Source organism: Triticum dicoccoides, chromosome 1A (assembly GCF_002162155.2).
Source record: "Triticum dicoccoides isolate Atlit2015 ecotype Zavitan chromosome 1A, WEW_v2.0, whole genome shotgun sequence".
In the NCBI taxonomy this organism is placed as follows: Eukaryota; Viridiplantae; Streptophyta; class Magnoliopsida; order Poales; family Poaceae; genus Triticum; species Triticum dicoccoides.
In genome coordinates, this window is record NC_041380.1 from 288,528,553 (window position 1) to 288,536,261 (window position 7,709).

Below are 7,709 nucleotides of genomic sequence, written 5' to 3' on the forward strand. Positions count from 1 at the left end.
GGAAACACCCATGCTCCCGGACCAGGTGGCCTGCCTACTAGTTACAACCAGTATCTTCCACCATGGCCTCTCTGTACGGTGTGTGCTAGAAAGAGGTTGACAACTTACTGAACCGTACTCTACTTGCTGTAGAGACGAGTGGTAGTACGAAACAAGTGTGGGGGTTACTGGAACAAGACTCGATCTACGGTCGACTCAGGAGGTTAAAGTATTCCCTGCATGATTAGTATAACAAATATAATCCATCCAACAGGGTCACCGCTCATATCACCTTGCCATGCCATATCAGACATAACCGTCCCGACGGAGACCGGTGACAAACTCATACCTACCCAAGGCAGAGGTTTTTCACGGTTTTCTGCCGGTATGCATTTCAAGGCATATGAGGGTGATTATCATCACAAGTGTGTTCGTTTCCAACAGCATGAAAATCAATAACATGCACCCATGCATATGATCATATCACATGAAATAACAAGTCCTTCGAAATGCAGTGGTGTTATAAATGCATCAACGATCACACCAAAAATATTATGCCGTGATTCAGAATGCTTGCCTTCAATGTGTGGAAAGGCAGGGTGCACTCCAAAACTTTTGAAAGCTTCTTCTCTCTCCCAAAATCCTATTTTAAAATATATTTGAATTAACACATATTTCAAAAACAGAACCAAAAAGTTGTTTGAAAAATTTTAAAATAAATCTTAAAATAAACTAGACCAAATTTGAAGAAGGTAGGAAAAAGAATCAACTCATTTGGATTTATATTTAAAAAGTTATAGCCAGTCAAAGTTCTGGTCAAAATCTGTTTTTAAAAATAAAACAGAAAAGAAAACGTTTCGGAAGAATACGTCTTCGAAAACGGGAGACGTACTGGGGTTAATACGTCTTCACTTAACCGACGTGGATATGCGCAGGGTCACTGACAGTGGGCCCGCCTGGCCCACTGGTCAGGTTTGACCAGTCCGCCCTCCTCCTTCTTCCTCTGTCCCGAGCGGAGGCGGGACTCCAGCGACCAACGCCGGTGAGCGGCGGCTCCTCGCGACCTCTGGAGGGCGGGGATGGATCCGCACGGCTGGGGCGTTTCTCCCGGTGGTCGAGGGGTCGACAGTGGTGGAAGAAGTCGTCGGCGGTGAGCTTCGCGGCGGAGGGAGGTTTCGGTGCAAAGTGGCTTCGGGGCGGCGGTGGTTCTCGATCGAAATGGAGTAGGGGGAAGGTTTACGGGAGGATGAGGGGGTTCTTGGTGGAGAGAGCGAAGAGTGGGAGGCCCTGGTGGTGCCGAATTGGCCGGGGCAGTGGTGGCGGCCGCCGTTGCCGGAGATGGGGATGAAGACCTTCCCCGAGTCGATTGGCTGCCATGGGAGGACTAGGGGAGCACTCTAAGGCTTCCTGCGTGCCCGGGGTGGCTCAGGACCTCCTCTTATAGCCCGTCGAGGTCGGTTCCGCGGCGGCCGGATAAGCTCTCCGGCGAACCGCCTCGCTGTAGCTTGCAGGGCAACGTGGCGCGGCTGGGGATGACGGCAAGAGCTAGTGGACGAGAGGGCACTGCTCCAGGGGCCAGGTGGCGAGCCGGGGTGGCTTGGGCGGCGCTGCACGGCGCAGGGCTGTCGGGCGGCGGCGGCGGCTAGCTCTTGGCCTGCCGGGCGCGGCGGGGGCTGCTTGGCGCGTTGCTGCGAGGAGGGGAGCGCGTGGCGTGGTGCTGCAGAGCGGGCCAAAGCCGTGGGGGCCAGCGTGTCGGCTCGGGCGCGCGGCTGCAATACGCGCGCTCTGGGCGCGTCCAGTGCACGCACACCAGATGTTCGACACAATGCCGCGGCATGCCACAGGTCGCAGGTGAGGGTGGGGTTTACCAGATCGAGGTTAGGAGTAACTGGGAGTCTAGTGGACATGCTTGTTTGATCAACGGTGCAAGCTCACAGTGCAATGCCACAATTCATGTCAAAACAGAACATGTCCGCAGGGTGTTTGAGAAAATGCCAATGGCACTTAGGCAAGTCTTGGAGTGGCCAAAAACTCCAGATTGGGGTCTCTTTAGATGCAAGAGAGAGTGGTGAGGTTAGTTGGACAAAAGGGGAAACTTGCTAGTGCAAGTTTTACAAAACTTCAATTCTGGACAGGAAATAAATAGCATTATTCCATGAACTAAAAGTGATCTAAATGGTGCATGCTCCTGGACTTAAGGGTTTAACATGGGGGACTACAAGTAGGAGAAATAATTAAGGGTATAGGAGCAACTAAAATGGTGGTTGCTGTACAAATCCTCAAATTGGACCAGAATGGAAATGAGGTTGATCCACTCAAATTTTTAAAAGAACATAAATAGGTTTTTGCACAAAGTGAAATAATATGCTCCTACTGACCTCCCTTAATTTTGGTAGAAGTTTTAAAGAAATATTTAAATAGGTTGTAGTGCAAAATGCACTCTGGACCAGAGAAGAAAAATTGAGTGCAGGGCTCAAAATATTTTATGAATGAAATATATTTTTGCATAAAAGTTAATCAAAAACATCACATGACATCTCCAAATTTTTGTGGAAATTTTAAGTGAGTCCATCAAATGGTTGTAGTTCAAATATGGTCAGATAACCTTGAAAAAACTATTTTCAAGAAAGTAAAGATCAAGCAATTTAATTATTTAATTAGTTACACTGATAACAGCAAAGTTTTTCTTAAGAGGTTAAACAAGTCCAACAACATAATTGAAAAGTTTTCTCTCTGGGAAAAACTCATCATAACAGGGAAGGAAATGATTTAAAAAAATATCAAAATGGAGCTCAGAAATCCAAAGTTTTAATTCCTGGCAAAATTTTAAATAAAACAAGGCCAATTTTTTTTTTGGGTGTCACAGATACTACCCCCCTTAAGAAAAATCTCGTCCTCAAGATTTGTTAAAAGCTGTTTTAAGAAAACTATACGCAATAAAAAAATGGCTACAGTGAGAGTGCAATAAGTGGTGAAAAACCACAGTGTGAATACTGGTGCTGCGCGGAAAAGTCTACGGTTCGAGACAAAACCGGGTGATTTCTACGCTGGATAAAAATTTAGAATAATCTTCTAAATTTAAATATACGCTGGTCGTACCCGAGAGCACAGTGCTCTCTCTGGCCGACAGGTGGACCCGGGGCCCACTGTCAGCCTCTTCTTCTCCCACTGGCTCTTCCTTCTACCTCTGGCTCTCTCTTCCTCCTCTCTCCCGCGCGCTTTCTCGCGCTTTATCCACCGGCGATGCCTAATGCGTAGGGCATCTAGGCCGTACCGTGGTAGTGCGCGGCGTGCTAGCTGCCGGTGCAGCGTGCACTCACCTCGCGGGCCAGCGCGCTGTCGGCACTGCTCGCGGATTCGACTCCGAACACTGGCGATCGGCGACGAGCGGCGTTGGTGGACTTCGCCCACCGTACACCAAGCTCGAGCTATAAAAACGGCCGGGGTGCCTCTCTCTTCTTCCTCACATCTGGCCTCACTTCTCCTCCTCCTTTCTCCATTACTTCTTACAGAAGCTCGGTCGAGGCTCTAATGGTGGAGGCAATGCCGGACTGGTTTGTGATCCTAATATGCGGAGGGTTGGCGACGCTGCTGGGGCTCTCTGTGCTCCTGTGCGCGATGATCTTCGATGAGTATTGCGATGCTGCGGCTCGGGTGTCGGCTCTCCGCGGTGGTGATCATGAGGAGTAGATGAAGTATGCCGGGTGCTTACTGTTGTTAGGGGATGATTAGCTGGATGTAACACCGTTGCAAAGTTTTGCAAATAGTGTATGTGTCCGAATGATTATGGTTGTGAGTTTGCTCGTGGTGCTGTGTGAAATTAATTAATCCATACCGTGAAGTGGCAGGTGTAGCAAATTAGGGAAAAGAAATCTCACTCCAGAATTTCGCGAGGGAAAAACAGTTAATTTAAGGAAGCATAAACCACAACAAAAACTACACACATTAGTAGAAGCCAATTAATTGACTCGTCGTACAAACTCAGGGTATCACGCATAAGTCACATACATAAATAAATGCTGCAAAGAACAAATACAGTAGTGACGTCTAAAATGAAAACGGTAACTGGGAGGGGTCCTGATAAAATGTCTCTGGTAAAGGAATACATTCTTCCTCAATTGGAGGCAGTGGATTGACCAGTCGATGAATGCGTCTCTCCGTGTCGGGTCTCAGTGGTCTGCCGATGGCAACCTGAGGATTTAAATCTGCGAGGCTCTGGAGATAATCCATCACTCGTTGGTTTAAATGCTCTTGAGCAATGATGTACTGGATAAGGTTGGCCAGAACTGGGTCTCTCTCAATACGTCCACCGGGAAAAGATGTTACTTCTCCGGGTGCTGCACGGCTCGGAAAGTAATAATATCCTCGTTCGCGGGCATAGGGTACTGCGGATCGAAGACGAGCAATTGCTTCTTTCGCAGCAGCTTCTATGGCCAGGTGTGGGGTTGGCATAGATTTCCCCACGAAGGAAACTTCTATTGGATCTTGGTTGGGGTCTACAGGAGGAATATGCACTGCTGCCCAATATTCCGAGGTGGATGGGGTGATCCTTGATTTGAACAGCTCGTACTGGGGTGGCTGGGTAGAACCCATGGTACTGCGGGTAAAATCCCACAATATTTTGACAAAGCTACCTGGGGTTGCATCTGGGGTTCTCAGATGAATGCTGGGGTTCGGCATGACAGAATAAAGCGTGAGTGTTGTGCACAAAGTGGGGGTTGCTGGGTAAGGTCACAAGGTGGCCTTTATATAGCAATGGAGCTGGATCATTTTACCGTGGTGAAAGGTAATAAATTTGCCAGCTTGGCTCCAAAGGTCGGGTCAGTGTCAGAGATACACATATCTCATAAAGAGACGTGTTACTGTGGTTGTCGTCGGGCTGGTTTTGGTAGTTGTGCCCGGAAGAATATGCAGCTATGCGCTGACCAAACAGGCAAGGCTATTATTAAAACAGAGGCACAAAGACAGGCTGCGTTAATATACGCGGTCGCATGATTACAAAGCGATGATACATTGAAACTTGGTGCTACTCATACTGCTTAGTCTACTTCGTTTATGTCTAAATGGGCGTGCCTGGTGGATGTCGAGGCTTCTCCACGTGTCTCTCTGCCGGGATTAGTCGGAGATGGCGGAGGAACTACAGGGTCGGGGTAGTGAGAATGACCATTGCGGGGATTGTTGGCCACAACCCCGTTGGAGTGTGCTCCCAAAATGCGACGAAGCACTTCTGGGGTTATCGCAGCACCTTGGCCGATGGCTGGGGCAGATCTCGGGGTCTCAATCGGTTGTCCAAACAGCACGACTGGGTTGTCGGTGTTGGGCTCGTTTTCTTCTCTCGCCGGGGCTCGACGAACCAGCTCTCCACGAGCTGCGATTAGATCAATAGTGATCTGGTCGAACAGTGCCTCTAGTGCACTTACATAGCGCACTAGGTGCAACAATGCGGGGTCCGTCTCGTGGTCTCCATTGGCGACTTGGGGTGGTCTACCATACCCTTCTCGTCTGGGGTAGTAGTGGAACGAGCGACAGTTAACTCTGGGCGACAAGTGCCTGAGATGAACTATAGCCTCTCAAGCGGCTAGCTGGATGGCCTGTGGCTCAAAGGAAGTTGTCCTTCCGGTGAACCGGTAGGGACGCTCGGGTGCTAGACTCCTACCGTAAATGTGCATAGTGGCCCAGAATTGGCGGTCTTCACCGCTCATGGGTCCTTGATACACAACATATTCTGGTGGCTCTTCTAACGCGTATGCACGACGGGTGAGGTTTGCGAGGATGGTCACAAAACCTCCAAGGTGGGTTGCTGTGGTTTCGTTGTGCACGACAGGGCCAGGCATTGTGGCTCGGTTTGGGGTAGCGGCTGTGCGGTGCTGGTTTGGTGTTAGCGCGCCCTTTTTATAGGAAAAAGGGGACGGAATCTTCCTTCGAACGCTTGCGAGAAAGGGCTATTTAGGGGCCGGTCACTGGCGCATGAGCGACAGGTTCGGTTGATAGGTTGGGCACCGACTGCCAAAAGGTGTTGGGTCACTGTGTGGCTATCTTGCACGAGAAGCTTGGCTGGGGTTTGGTTGAGGTCTGGTGGGTTGGTTTGCCTAAGTTTATTGACCGGGCTAAGATAGGATTAGCCAATGGTCAGCCTGGCTCTGATACCAAGCCTGTCGCGACCGGTTTTTCCGGGGAATAAATTTCCAGAAAAGACCGTCGTGCTCATCAGCCCCAGGATTACTGTTAGCTGATGAGGCTCCAACTTGATACAGAAATTCCAAGCGACATACAAAAGATGCAGTACAAGACCATTCTGGCCTGTGAGTACAACAAATGGTTTCTAGTGGTGGATGGCGGAAGCGGTTTGTGGATCATCAATGTCTATGGGACTCCAATTCCCACAGGAACAGCTGACCAGGTTAACTCCTATCTTCGCGAGGCTGCTATCTCCATTGCTTAGGTTCCGGGGCTGTCACCGCGTCACTCCTCTCCGTGCAAGAAAATCTGGCCAAGACAATAGCCAGGGACAAGCCAGTGAGTACTTTGAATGTACTCGCAAACATTATGAACACAGGTATAATATAACAATGATGTGCTAAAATATTTTATGCTCATGACGTCAGTCACAATAGATAAATGAAATTCTAATGCGTGCAAGCAAGTTATTTATAAAATTGCAATAACATGGTAGTATAAAAACTTATGAAACAAATAATCAAGTAATGCCATAGTCGGGCGTCTGAGCGACGCCACATAAAGGGCTTTAAAAGAAAATGCCACAGTCGGGCGTCTGAGCGACGCCACATAAAGGCTTTAAAAGAAAATGCCACAGTCGGGCGTCTGAGCGACACCACATAAAGGGCTTTAAAAGAAATGCCACAGTCGGGCGTCTGAGCGACGCTACATAAAGGGCTTTAAAAGAAAATGCCACAGTCGGGCGTCTGAGCGACGCCACATAAAGGGCTTTAAAAGAAATGCCACAGTCGGGCGTCTGAGCGACGCCACATAAAGGGCTTTAAAAGAAATGATCATAATGAATATCCCGGAGGTAGAACCATCCCAGAGATATTCGGTAATAACAATAATATCACGGGTTAGTCAACAATAATAATAATCATCACAGATATCACAAGTCACGGGTAGTAATTCCATTTTTCTGGTTAACAGTTTCACCTCCGAAGACCGACACTAAGACCGATACTTGACCCATCCCGGACTGTGATCCTTAACCATGGACACGGCTATTCGAATAGGTGTATTCTCTGCAGAGGGTGTACTCTTTACCCACGAGTAACGGATTTCTTTAGTCCATCAGGACTAATTCCATCTACGGTCTTTTTGTTGAAAACACACCTAACTTGCACACACCAGCTTATCACACACGTGTCTGGAATCACCCACGACACCTGTTAAGCAAACTCTAAGTGGGGAGGCTACAACCTCGCGTAGCATGGGATCAAATTTATATCGCGCGCTCTAAGGGGTGGCCTCCCCTCTCGGTCCCAACCGGAAACACCCATGCTCCCGGACCAGGTGGCCTGCCTACCAGTTACAACCAGTATCTTCCACCATGGCCTCTCTGTACGGTGTGTGCTAGAAAGAGGTTGACAACTTACTGAACCGTACTCTACTTGCTGTAGAGACGAGTGGTAGTACGAAACAAGTGTGGGGGTTACTGGAACAAGACTCGATCTACGGTCGACTCAGGAGGTTAAAGTATTCCCTGCATGATTAGTATAACAAATATA